Source organism: Spermophilus citellus (assembly GCF_964194105.1).
Source record: "Spermophilus citellus genome assembly, chromosome: 10".
NCBI classification, from domain to species: Eukaryota; Metazoa; Chordata; class Mammalia; order Rodentia; family Sciuridae; genus Spermophilus; species Spermophilus citellus.
Window position 1 is genome coordinate 113,156,741 of NC_138197.1, and position 6,000 is coordinate 113,162,740.

Consider the following 6,000-nt stretch of genomic DNA (forward strand, 5'->3'; position numbering starts at 1 on the left):
AAATTTCTAAGCCAAGATTCTAATCTCCCAGAGAGTTCCAGATGTGAACCTCTAGGAGGTAATTAGATTTAGATTAGGTCCTTCAGGTGCGCATTCATAATGAGATTTGTGCCATTACAAGAGGAAGAGAAAAACAGCTCTCCCTCTCTATCATTCCTCCCCTTCACCTACAAGCACCAGAGGAAAGTCCAGGAGACCCATATTAGGAAGGCAGCCCTCTACAAAGCAGGAAGCAGGCCTTCACCAAAACTCTAAATTGGCACCCCCATATCAAACTTCTAGATTCCAAATCTGTGAGAAAATATGTTGTTTTTTAAGCCAACCCACTGTATGGTATCTTGTTATGGCAGCTTGAGTATACTAAGTTAGGTTATTTTAAAATGTATTTTTAAAAAGAGACTTTGGAAAGCAAGATAATTTTCATGTCATCCCAATATGCTATGGATCTACAAATCTACCTCCTCAAATACAGTATCCACTACCATAAGTTACTGCAGAAGACAATAACAACATTATTTGATTTACTGGTAGATGTCTATTGATTTTCCAAGTTGGCCAACAGGGAGAGAAAATAGGGTAGGAACAACAGAAAGCTACACTCAATACATATTTCTGGCCCTTGGCAATTCTTGTTTCCAGGTCAATATTTCGCAGACATCAAAAGTAAACACCAACTAACTATACTGTAAGCAAAATAATGACAAAGAATCCACTAATGACAATAAGAATTCTTGAAAGTCAGTCTAGGGCTGGGGCTGTAACTCGGTGGCAGAGAACTTGCATGCGCCAGGCACTGGGTTCAATCCTCAGCACCACATAAAAATAAGCAAATAAAATAAAGGCATTCTGTCCATCTACAATTACAAAAAAAAAAAAAAATTTTAAAGTCAGTCTAGGGGCTGAGGTTGTGGCTCAGAGGCAGAGCGCTCGCCTACCATGCGTGAGGCACTGGGTTCGATCCTCAGCACCACATAAAAATAAAAAAGATATTGTGTTCACCTATAACTAAAAAATAAATATATTTTTTTGAAGTCAGTCTAATCCCTTCTTCCTCTCCACTAGTTCAAAGAAAATGGCAACATTACAGGTTGAATGCTAGTGAACTGTACCAAGTTTTCTGGTGTAAGCAGTTTTTTACTTCATGAATGCTATCTAAAGCACATTTTAAATGCCATAAATTGTTGCTTATGTTCAGCATTTAAAATGCAAAATGCCACCATTATTTTATAAAATGGATTCTAAATAACTATTTCCTATTTAAAAGGTTAAGCTAAAATTGCTCACTTAAAATTCAAAAGAACCTAAAATTATTCTTCTTTTCCTTGTAGAAAAGGAGTGAAGGAGTGAGAATTTATGAAATAGATGATTAAAAAATAAATAAATAAATAAACCCAAGTTGGATTTAACATGTAACAGCTTTTTTTCCCAATGAAGCAACAATTTCATTAAGTAATTATCACAGTGAAAGTATAAAAGCTATATAGAAGAATGCCAGGACATGATGCTATAATTTTATAAAGACTAGGAAATAACAATAAATATTTAAAATATAACATCTTATAATATTCAGCATTAATAGACAATAACAAAATGGGCAAAATATAGTGTGCACAGATAACTTTTCCAATATTTTGAATAACTTCCTCAGCTGCCATTATAACTTCTACTGTTCACAATAAAATATTTGTGCTGTTTTTTCAGTTAGCACTACCTTCATCAATGAAGAGAATGAAGGCAGATATTATTACTGAAAAACACAAGCCTTGACAGAGCAAAGCCAATGATTTTATACTAGTTCTTGCCACCAAAATTCTAGGATGAAACCAGTATCTGAAAATTAAATGTACCAACAGACATACATAAAAATCTGCTTAGTCAATACAGCTACACTGTGCTACAAAGTAAAACAATTTATATTTTCTATATTTTATGAAACTATGACTTATGAGAAAGAGATCACGTATATAGAGGTATCACAGACATTGAATCAATTCTTCTAAGTTCATCTTTCCTTACTATGTATCTCTTTTCTTTTGACTTTCTGGTAAACAGAACACATATGACAGTCTACATTATTTTAAATAGCCAACACTGAAAGTTACTTTGTTTGGCCTTAACCAGGGATGAGAATAAATTATACACTTATAAAAGCTTATTTTAGTCATAGGCAAATTAAGATATTAACAATACTTTAATTTTACGTTTACTTTTTTCCTAATTATAAAAGTAATGGGAAAATTTATAAAAATACAGAGGAAAAAAAATGAATTGCCAATAACTTCTACCATCCAGAAACTTTCCTTGTCTTTTTGGTATATTTCCTTCCAGTGATGTAAATTTTGATTATCTAACCAAGCCCTAATAAACATGAAGTAAAAAAAGAAAAAAATTAATGGATCCTTATTATGGCCTTTCACTATATTATTTAAAAAACATATCATTCATGATTATGAATATAAGTAGTTAATTTCACAAATGTCTCTAAAACAGACCGAGTAGGGTGTGTAGGGAGTCCCACAATTCAGAGACAGGACCCTAAACTAAATCTCTTAATTTTTATAGTGTCAATACTTTAATGGAAGTAAGCAACAAGATCTGACTCTTCTTACAGTGATACCAACATTAATGTTCCTACATTAAACAGGCTTTACTTCAATAATCTTTCCATTCATATGTCAATAATATTTTTATTTTCATTATTAAATAATCAAGTAATGAATTATACTTGCCTAATAATTTTAAAGCAACTTAAATTCAAAGACTTATTTTTTTGAAGCACATCATTCAAACAGTGCTTCTGGCCTATAAGATGCTTTGCCAGGTAAAAGGATAACACCTATTATATTCCCAAATTCTCTCTCATGACGTTAAAAATTAAAAATAGAATATATCTTAAATATAGACACATTTCTTTTGTTGCAACCCATTTCTGATGCAAGCATGCAGATGCTAGAATTACAAAGACTGAAAAAAGACTTCATTAACAAAGCAATATCCCAACCTTAAGTCAACTCAACAGACTCAAAACAAAACAAATGATATTACTAATAGCACTTCTCTTTTCTGAAAATTTAATTTTCAGCCTTATTTCTAGCTTCAAAGGAGATTTTGGTTCAACTCAAGGGATCAGAAGTCTTAAAATCCCATTCATTTTCTTCTGTCCAATGTGTTAACAAAGTCGGTCTAAAACACAGTAACTCGTATTTATTACTTTCATCTTGTTACACTAACCCTTTTTTATAAAGAAATCCTTCAACAAAGACCCCCCCAAAAAAAATAAAATAAATAGATAAAGTTTGAGGAAAGAATTGTCCATCTTTAAGTCACGCATTTCCTGATAAGTGACAGAAGGTCCCGCTGACTACACTTTGCTGAACCTAGAAATGGCCAAGACTCAAAACAAAATGTGGTACTCCTGTGTCTAGAAAATTAATTTGGCTAAGAGGCAATAAAACATAATCAACGAGGTGTCTTCGGTGGACACATTAACATAAAAGAGAGGCGCCACGTATTTCAACTAAATGGGGTTTTTTTTGCCATTTTTACAGAAGAAAAGCTAATTGTTAATGGCCATGTGACATTCTAGGTCCCAGAAAGGAAAGGGTGGGAGGAAGAGAGGAGTTCAAGGCAGTTCAGGGTCAGAACAAGCTCAGGCATCCTGTCATTAGCAAACGTTCCCCAAGCTGAAGGCAAAATACTGCTTACCCAAAAAAGGAGTGGGTGAAAAGTGGGGGGAGGAGAGAGGGAAACCACAAGAGAGTCAATGTGGCAGTGTGGGGGTGATGGGAGGGAGAGAAACCTGGAGCTATCCAGCTGAGTTGGGGAGCAAAAGAATCCGGCACAAAAACGCCGAGAAAAACGACAGAGACGAGACAACACTCGGCACCCCTCCACTGGTTCTTTGGGTTGCCCGCATTCCCTCCACCTCCGCTCTTGACCAACACTCAGGGGTGTGACCCGTCAGCAGGAGGCTGCCCAGATCTTAGTCTCGGCCCGCTCCCCACGAGAGGGCTCCTCCTCCCCCTCTTCCGCGCTCCCACCCGCGCACAGCCTCGTCTCCAAGGAGCTGGAAGCGCCGCGGCCACCGCCTCCTCGCCCACCTCCTGCGGACCCGCGCCCCTTCCTTCCCCGCCCGGGGGCGGCGGGGCAGAGCCACCCGCGCTTCCAGCTCCACCCCCGCCGAGGGGACCTTTGTGTCTCAGGGGACTTTCCGCCTCTTCCCCTCCTCCGCCTCGCGGGGACACCGGCCTCCCCTGGAGACCGAAGCCGCAGCAAGCACCGGAGGCGGCGGCCAGAGGCGCCTCCCGGGAAGGAGCCGGACAGACACTCACCCACACCCACACCCTTCCCCACCCCCCGGAAATGCTCGGGCGACCCGGGGACCGTGCCCGACCCGACGGGTGACAGGCACGCGCGAGCCCCCTGCCCCGCGCCGCCGCCCTCAACTTCCCGGCCGGGCCAGAGCCCCCCTCGTCCCCGCCCGCCCCTCCTTCCCACGCACCCTCTAGGCCCTGGGGCAGCCGGGGGCAGCGCCGCCAACTCACCAGCAAGTGCGGGACCGCGTCCCGGGGCGAGGCGCGAAGGGAAAGCGGCTCCGCCGACGCCCGCGGCGACCGGATGCAGGTCCGGGTCCCAGCGATCGGCAGCCCCGAAGCGCCTCCGCGGCGCAGGCCTCCGCCGCCGCCGCCTTCCGGCTCTGGCAGAGAGAACGGAGCTCCGAGAGGGCCCGCAGCTGCTTCACGCGTCGCCAAGCCCCCCGGTCAACATGGCTCCCCGGCCGCCGAGCCGCGCGGCCGGCCCACTAATCCCCACCGAGAAGCCGCGGCGGGAGCGGAGCGAGCGGGAGGCGAGACGCCTGGCTGAGGCTGCCCGGCCGGGCGCGGGCTCCTTCTTCTCCTCGGCTGTGGGGCTGGACGGCGGGGAGCTGAAGAGAACGCGGGCGGCCGCTTTCGCTCGCTGCGTGTGCGTCGCTTTCTCACTCGGCGGCTGCGGATTGACGCCTCCGCCTGTTCCCCGGAGGAGAGCGAGCAAGCAAGAAAAAAGACTTTTATTGAAACGATCCAACCAGCGGCGGCGGCGGAGAAAGGCGACCGGCCGCGGGAGCTTCCCCCACCCCCGCCAGGGCTGCTCGCCGGGGGCAGCGCGACCCCTGCCGGCGGCAAGCGGTGGGGGCGGGGCGGGGCGGCGAGCCGTGGGCGGGGCCTGCGGGGCGGGGTACCCCAGAAACCCGCGCCCCGAGCCCAGGGCCTCATTTTTCCCCCCCTCGCTTCTGGAACAGCCAGGGGCGCGAGGAGACCCTTCGCGGGCGAGAAGGCCGGGCAGTGCCCGCCACAGCAACTGCGGAAGAAATTCTCCCAGTAATTCAGCTCCTTCATCTTTCCGCCATCCCCAAACAAAACCAAAAACTCTTTGCTTCAACTATCCAAGTAATTACTGTGCAAAGGATCAGTGCCACTGTTCTCTACTGGCTTTCTAGAGTTAATGTCACGGGACCCACACTGAAGCCTGTTGACCGCTGCAACTTTTCTCCTGCGTTGGGTGTGAGTGGGTACTGCGGCGACTGTCATTCACCTATCCATGCTGTTGAAGCATCTATTGACATGTTACAATGTTTTAATATATTATGTTCTTGGAAATATGCTAAGTCGCCAAAGGACTGAGGATCTAGCCGGGATGAAAGACAATCAACAATTGCAATGAAAGCCTGAGAGTTGAGAGAGGGGAAATACTAGGTGCTGTGAGAACTTAAGGACTACTGTTGCAGTTAGGTTTTGTTTTCCAGGGGGAGGCAGGCTGCAAGAGGTTGGCCCAGTTTCTGTAAATGTTTTTTACTTTCTTCTTTCCCAGAGGCTAGAAGCTAGTTTAGGAATGAACACCAGAGTGAAAGTGAAGACAAACTAAAGTAATACTGAGCCAGTTTTTTCCACAAATAAGGATACAAGCATAAAGTAAAAACAAACCCTTAGTGGGGGATAATGAGAATATCGAAAGAAGAGAATA

General features: G+C 44.6%; 1 protein-coding gene across 3 annotated transcripts in view; it reads right to left on the reverse strand.

Moving 5' to 3' along the window:
* The window catches only part of CDK17 (cyclin dependent kinase 17), a 103,665-nt gene extending 98,989 nt beyond the window's left edge, over positions 1-4,676 (reverse strand). For 2 of the 3 annotated variants that reach the window (XM_081311069.1, XM_081311067.1), the window contains exon 1: positions 4,545-4,676. The gene's annotated coding sequence lies outside the window, so the exon portion shown is untranslated. The remainder of the gene's footprint in view (positions 1-4,544) is intronic. The other variant, XM_081311068.1, reaches the window with a different exon arrangement.
* Between the last annotated feature and the right edge of the window lie 1,324 nt (positions 4,677-6,000).